This window comes from Typopeltis vanoorti, chromosome 6 (genome assembly GCF_054136105.1).
Source record: "Typopeltis vanoorti isolate ZY-2024b chromosome 6, IOZ_Tvanoo_1.0, whole genome shotgun sequence".
NCBI classification, from domain to species: domain Eukaryota; kingdom Metazoa; phylum Arthropoda; class Arachnida; order Uropygi; family Thelyphonidae; genus Typopeltis; species Typopeltis vanoorti.
Genome location: NC_143554.1, coordinates 129301125 through 129307124, shown reverse-complemented (window position 1 = coordinate 129307124; position 6000 = coordinate 129301125). Strand labels below are relative to the sequence as shown.

Genomic DNA, 6000 nt, shown 5'->3' with positions numbered 1-6000 from the left:
AAGACATGGTCAGGGACAATTTGGAATGGAGAGTGTATATTCGTGGAGTCGCCAGGCGTCGGAAACGACTCGATGGATCATAACAACAACAACATGTGTCTCTTCCCCCCTTATTTCCCTGGCAAAAAGATGCAGATAAGCATATTTTTTATGAAATATATATTTTTATTACACGACCATCTTCATGAAGTCCAGTGACTCATTCTGAGAACCCTACACTTACATTATTGACACAATGCATATCATATATTGGTCGATTGGTTGAGCCTCTGCTACTAATGGCTCACAAAAAGTTAAGCAAGTTGGAGCGCTGTTAGTAGTTGGAAGGGGCCCAATCGTTTGATGCTGTTGGCATATTCTCCCTCGATGAGTCTTTGGACTCCCTGGAGGTGTCACATAATAATAATAATAATAATAATAATAATAATAATAATAATAATAATATATCTTATTAAATTCTTCACCAACAAAGTACTCACCACAGACTCTGGAAAATCTGATTCATTCATTAACAGTGGCGGCCCGTGAAGTTTTAAGTGGAGGTACTGCCTATATAAAATAATAAAAAAAATTTATTTTTTTTCTAATCAGTAACCAATTTATTAATAAATAAATCTACAGATTTATTAATGAGTCATTAACCACTTTCCAAGCAGGAAAAAAAAAAAAAAACATGATCCTTAGATTTTTGTTAACCACGGTCTTTCACAATCATGAGTGATTGTGAAAGACCGTGTATCCCCCTGGTTTTGCCCTGTTCTAGTTATGTATTAAACATTTCTTTAGTATCTACTCTAAAAGTTACAATCAATCCCCTGTTTTCCACTTGATGCCTAATTTTATAACCCATAAATCTTCTCATAGGGAGCGTTCCATAAAACAGTCACGATTTTAATAATTTGCCTCGGAATTCTCTACACCAACTTTAAATCTGTTCACAATTATCCAGATGTGGTCGTATGGAAGCCTCGTAAAAAGCAACAATAGCCTCCTTCATTTTGTTTCAGCCTGTTTCTTAATATCCAAGGGATCCTTTGAGATATTTGGCCTATTTTTACTATATGTTCTGTCCACTGTTAGTCCCAATTCCTTAATCTCATTAATTTCTTGCAGTGCAATTCCATCTGTGCAATATACAACCTGTAGGTTTTCCAACTTGAAGTGTATTATCTATATACTGTACTTTGCTGCATTGAACTGATAGTCATTATCCTTTTCCAAAACTACAAGTTTTGGATCATCCTTCGGGATTTCTGCATCGCTTATATAATTATTATTTTTTTCCAGTTTAGCATCATTGGCAAATAACAGGAGTTATGATATCTCAGAATTATGCAAATACAGTATATTTCAACCCGGTGGCGAACACTAGTTCTTACAATTCCGTCCTGTTACCATTGAAAACAATGTCACGTTAACAAGTTATAAACACTATCAGCCAATTTTATTTCTATTTTCTATCTTCTCCCCTCCAATTAAATACCTGAGTAAATGTAGTTATAATCGTATACAATTCTCATAAATTTCTACACTTCGGATTTCATGGCGCTTCTGTAACACTGTAAAATGAGTAGGAATAGCGCTGTGAAGGTTGGTAAGATTTGCGCTCGAATCTCATTTTAGGATGCGTAGCTCACTCATACATTTCGATAGAAAGTTTGGAGAATTAAGTGAGGCAATTAGCACTCCTTTCATTACAGTAGGAGTGATATTAAATCAGGTATGGGTCACAATCATCCAGTATCACAACATTCTGGCAAAGGGATATTAGTACGATAAGTTCAACAGTCAGTCACATACGAAAGCAGTTTGATAGTTCGAAAACATTCATTCAGGTCTCTATGACTTGGTTTGCGATATTTATTTATTATTGTTGATGTTATTTTTTTAATCTGCGTATACTTAGTTCATCTGATTTAAGTATACGCAGATTAAAAAAATACCGTGCAGTTTATGCTAACTTTAGATTAAAGCTCATACTGCGAAATCGAATGAAATAAAGATAATTTCTAACCCAAATGAAGCCGACAGTAAATCATTGGCAAAACATTCATCGCCTGCTCTCGATTAAAGTCTGGTATGCTAATGTGACAAAACGAAAATTTTCCCTTCACAAAATAGTGCATTGACCTCATAGCTTTGGTATAGTCCTAAACAATCACTCCTAACCACTATTTTGACTCTCACCAGTTAATTTATATTTGCCATGTATTGCCAAAGACATGCATAGCATGAATTTGTAATTGAGTGAGTTGTACTGAAGTTGGAATGGTTCACAAAGCTAGTACTCTACCATTTGCTTATTTTTAAATAGAATGACTAATTTTTTTACACAAAAGTTTGTTGCTTCTTTGAGCACTTAACATGCATTTCTTGTTGTTGCCACAAAGAGCAATGAAGCTGATATTGTGCCTCTTTAGATGGTTTTGAATATATTAGGATTGTATGCTAGAAATGAGATTACTGCTTTAAAATGTCAGCTTCAAGAGTGACTAATATCAATGGCTATAAAAAAAATCAACTGCTTCAGGCATGATAGGTTAATTAGTATTAAATGCTGTGTAATGATTCTGTGCAGTTGTCACCTGAGCACATCACTCTTGTATGTAAATATCTATGAATATCTATGCAAAAAATTTTAGAAAAAAAATTAAAAAAGTTAGGAATCAATTACTAGGTGTGAATATTATTATTACATGACAGCTGCAGGGAGTCCAAAGACTCATCGAGGGAGGATACCTACGTGTCTGGGAGAATTTTGTTATGCATGTTGGTTTCAGTAGTAATTTACCTTGATGGACCTGTGTTTCACTCGGGATTTCTCCATGCCTCCAACGATCTCGATCTTGAGCCTCTCTCTTCCATGTTATACCCATAAATTTGACTAGTGGATCTTTCAATTTTGTAGGTGGTCTTCCTATTTTTCTCTTTATTCTTGGTTGCCAGTTGAGTATTCTATATATCCATCTGTATACTCATACCTGAGTCTGGCTATGTGACCTGCCCATCTCATCTTTGCAGTTACCACATCTTTTATGCCTGATCTCTTTCTTAGTTCCATGTTTCTAACATGTTTCATTTTGCTGATGTTACAAATCCTGCGTTCTATCGCATGATGAGTTATTCTGAGAGTTTCTTCTTTTCTTGTCATGTTCCATGTTTCTGATCCATATGTGAGTGATGGAAGTATGTCACTATTAAATAGTTTTGCCTTTGCAGAGATGTCAAGATTTGGATCAGCAAGTGTTGCTTTTAGTCTGTTGAATGATAGCCATGCAACTTTCTTTTTTTTTTGCTAGTTCTTCAGATAAATCATTATTCATTTTTATTGTTTGTCCTAAGTAATTGTAGGAGTTAACTTGTTCTATAGGGATGTTATCAATACATAGGTGACTCACTTGTGTAGATGTTTTTGATCCATTTTGTTTTTTCTAGATTCATTTTCAGGGTTTTTTCTCCCAGAAACTCAGGTTTTTCATCCCGCATACAGACAAATCGGCCCTTCAGAACACACAATTTACAGACATAGAATACCAGTTGTGGTGGTGGTGGAGGTGGGTGGTAGATGGCGTTGATGGAGATGATTCGTAGTAGAGGTTCAGTGTAGTGGTTGAGACAGTTGTATTAGTTGAGACAGTTGTAGGTGTCCTCCCGCTGATGAGTCTTTGGACTCCTTGGAGGTCACAGGAATAATAATAATAATAATTTCTAAGCCTATCTTACTATTGTTTGTGTATATTTTTTCACCCATTTCTGCTAGGTCTTTTGATTTGTGGGATATCAGTATTAGATGATCGGTAAACATAAGGATTTGTAGTTTTTCACCATCTATGCTTATTCCTCCGTTTAGTTCTATTTTTTTTTCAGAATGTATTCTAAAGTGCTGGTAAATAGATTTGGGGAGATCACATCACTTTGACGGACCCCTCTCTTTATATTTATAGGTTTATCAAATAGGATTATTTGTGTGGTCTGATTTTTGTTAATTTCTTTTATCATGTGGATGTAAGTAGGATCCACATTTATTTCTGGTAAAGCACTGATGACTGCATTGTGTTCTTTGGTATCAAATGCTTTTCTAAAATCAATAAAAAGGAAACATAGAGGGATTCAGTATTCTCTGCATTTTTCTGTTAGTTGTGAAATGACCTGGATATGATCTATTGTGGAGAAGCCTCTTCTGAATCCTGCCTGCTCTCTACTGGTGTTGTCTTCAAGCGTGTTTTGGATTCTGTTCATGATTTTATATATGTGAGAGAGTAGACAGATTGGACGATAGTTTTTTATGTCTTCCTTGTTCCCTTTTTTTTGAATAGAAGTATGGTTTTTGAGGTCTTCCATTCCTCTGGAATCTTTCTTTCTTTGAAGTACCATGTGAATCTGGTCAACTTTTTGTTGGTTAATCTTGGCCAACGCTTTGGAAATAGTTGGTCCAAGAACATGATCAAGTTCTGAGGCTTTAGCTTTACTCATTTTCTTAAGGACATGTTCTATTTCTTCTGGAAGTACATCTGGTATGTGGTTTTGGAGTGATAGGTTCTGAAACTTGGCACTTAGTTGCATAGAGATCATTATAAAAATTCTGCACAATTTCTGCTATCCTTTTTCTATTAGTATGTTTTTCTCCATTTTGATCGTATAAAGCAGATGGAATTGACTGTTTAAAATTTAAGTCTTTCTCTATTTTTTTCAGGCTGGTTTTTAGCTGCACTGCTTCTTTTAGTTTTTATATCCTGAAAACTTTGTAGTCTTCTGGAATTCTTTTCCTTAGTAACTTGCAGATAATTTTGTATTGTAGAACATTTTCTTCAGATTTCTTCAGTTCTTTTCTCTTTTTCAGTAGTTCTATAGTTTGAGGTGAGAGTCGTTCTCTTTTCCTTTGTTTCACAGGAATTTCTGATTTTTTCTTGCACTCGTTGAATTTATTAATATTCAGTAGTAGTAGTAGTTATTAATGCAGCTCATCAATTTATCATCTGTTGATAATATATTTTTTTTTTTTTTTGACTGGTTGTAAGGATGGTTCCAATCTGAGTGCTGTAAGCTGTCTATCGTGTTCATCAAGCTTAAGATTATGTGTAATTCATGAACTTATTGCCATTGTTACCTTAGATATATTACCTTCATAGGCTCCATAATGAAAATATTAATTGGCAGTTAATTATGTCTAATGAGGTGATGCAAACCCTTTTTCCTCTATATATGGTGTTGCTATTTTTGCATTTTAACTACCCAGATTTGGACATTTGATTTCAAGGAAACAGTGGAGAAAGCAGCGATGCATCATGAAAGAATATCATGATCACAGAATAGATACTTTATATCGTTGGAGCATGCAAGAGTATGATTAACAACTTGAGCTACAAATGTGAAATACATTGAGTTTTATTATTATACTGGCAACACCATGGAAGCCTAAAGACTTTTTGCTGGAGTTCCATGTTAAGCATTTTCCACACAGTACCTATCACATCTCTTCTTGAACTCATTCACTGACAGAATGCTTATCTGCCTCTGCTCCCCTTCTTCCCCAAAGGGGATCATATGCAGGTGATTGGGCTTTTCCTTTCTGAAACTCAGGTTTCCCATTCCACAAAAGGTACTTACTGGCCAGAAGATGCACAATTAGCAAATGTAATATGCTGGTCTCATAACCTTGTTTTGGTCATAATTCAAAACAATCCAAAAAATAAATAAAATTCTCATACCTTTAACTTCCAGGGGTGAATGAACCCTTGTTTTCTCCCATTTTATCATGTATTGAAAATTTTCTTCTGAATATGTTCTATAAAATCCCTTTTGGTAACATGTTTTTATCATTTCCCTTCTTTTCTGCCTGTCAGCTGGATTTTATAACCCACTCAATCTATCTTCGTAGGAATGTTGCTGTGGTCTCTGGATTCTCTCCACCACTTCCTCACCCCTAAAAACCTGAGGCAACCAAATCTGTTCAGAATTTGTCAAGATATGGCCATATCAAAGTCTTATGATGAGTCTTTG

General features: G+C 35.1%; 1 protein-coding gene across 4 annotated transcripts in view; it reads left to right on the top strand.

The window, feature by feature from the left end:
* The first annotated feature begins 1547 nt into the window (after nucleotides 1-1547).
* Nucleotides 1548-6000, top strand: part of LOC150105935 (ATP-dependent DNA helicase Q1-like) — a 180693-nt gene continuing 176240 nt past the window's right edge. Inside the window, exon 1 of one of the 4 annotated variants that reach the window (XM_090393701.1) lies at nucleotides 1548-1590. The gene's annotated coding sequence lies outside the window, so the exon portion shown is untranslated. Of the gene's footprint in view, nucleotides 1721-1813; nucleotides 1836-6000 lie in introns of those variants that run through there. The other 3 variants (XM_090393703.1, XM_090393698.1, XM_090393702.1) reach the window with 3 other exon arrangements.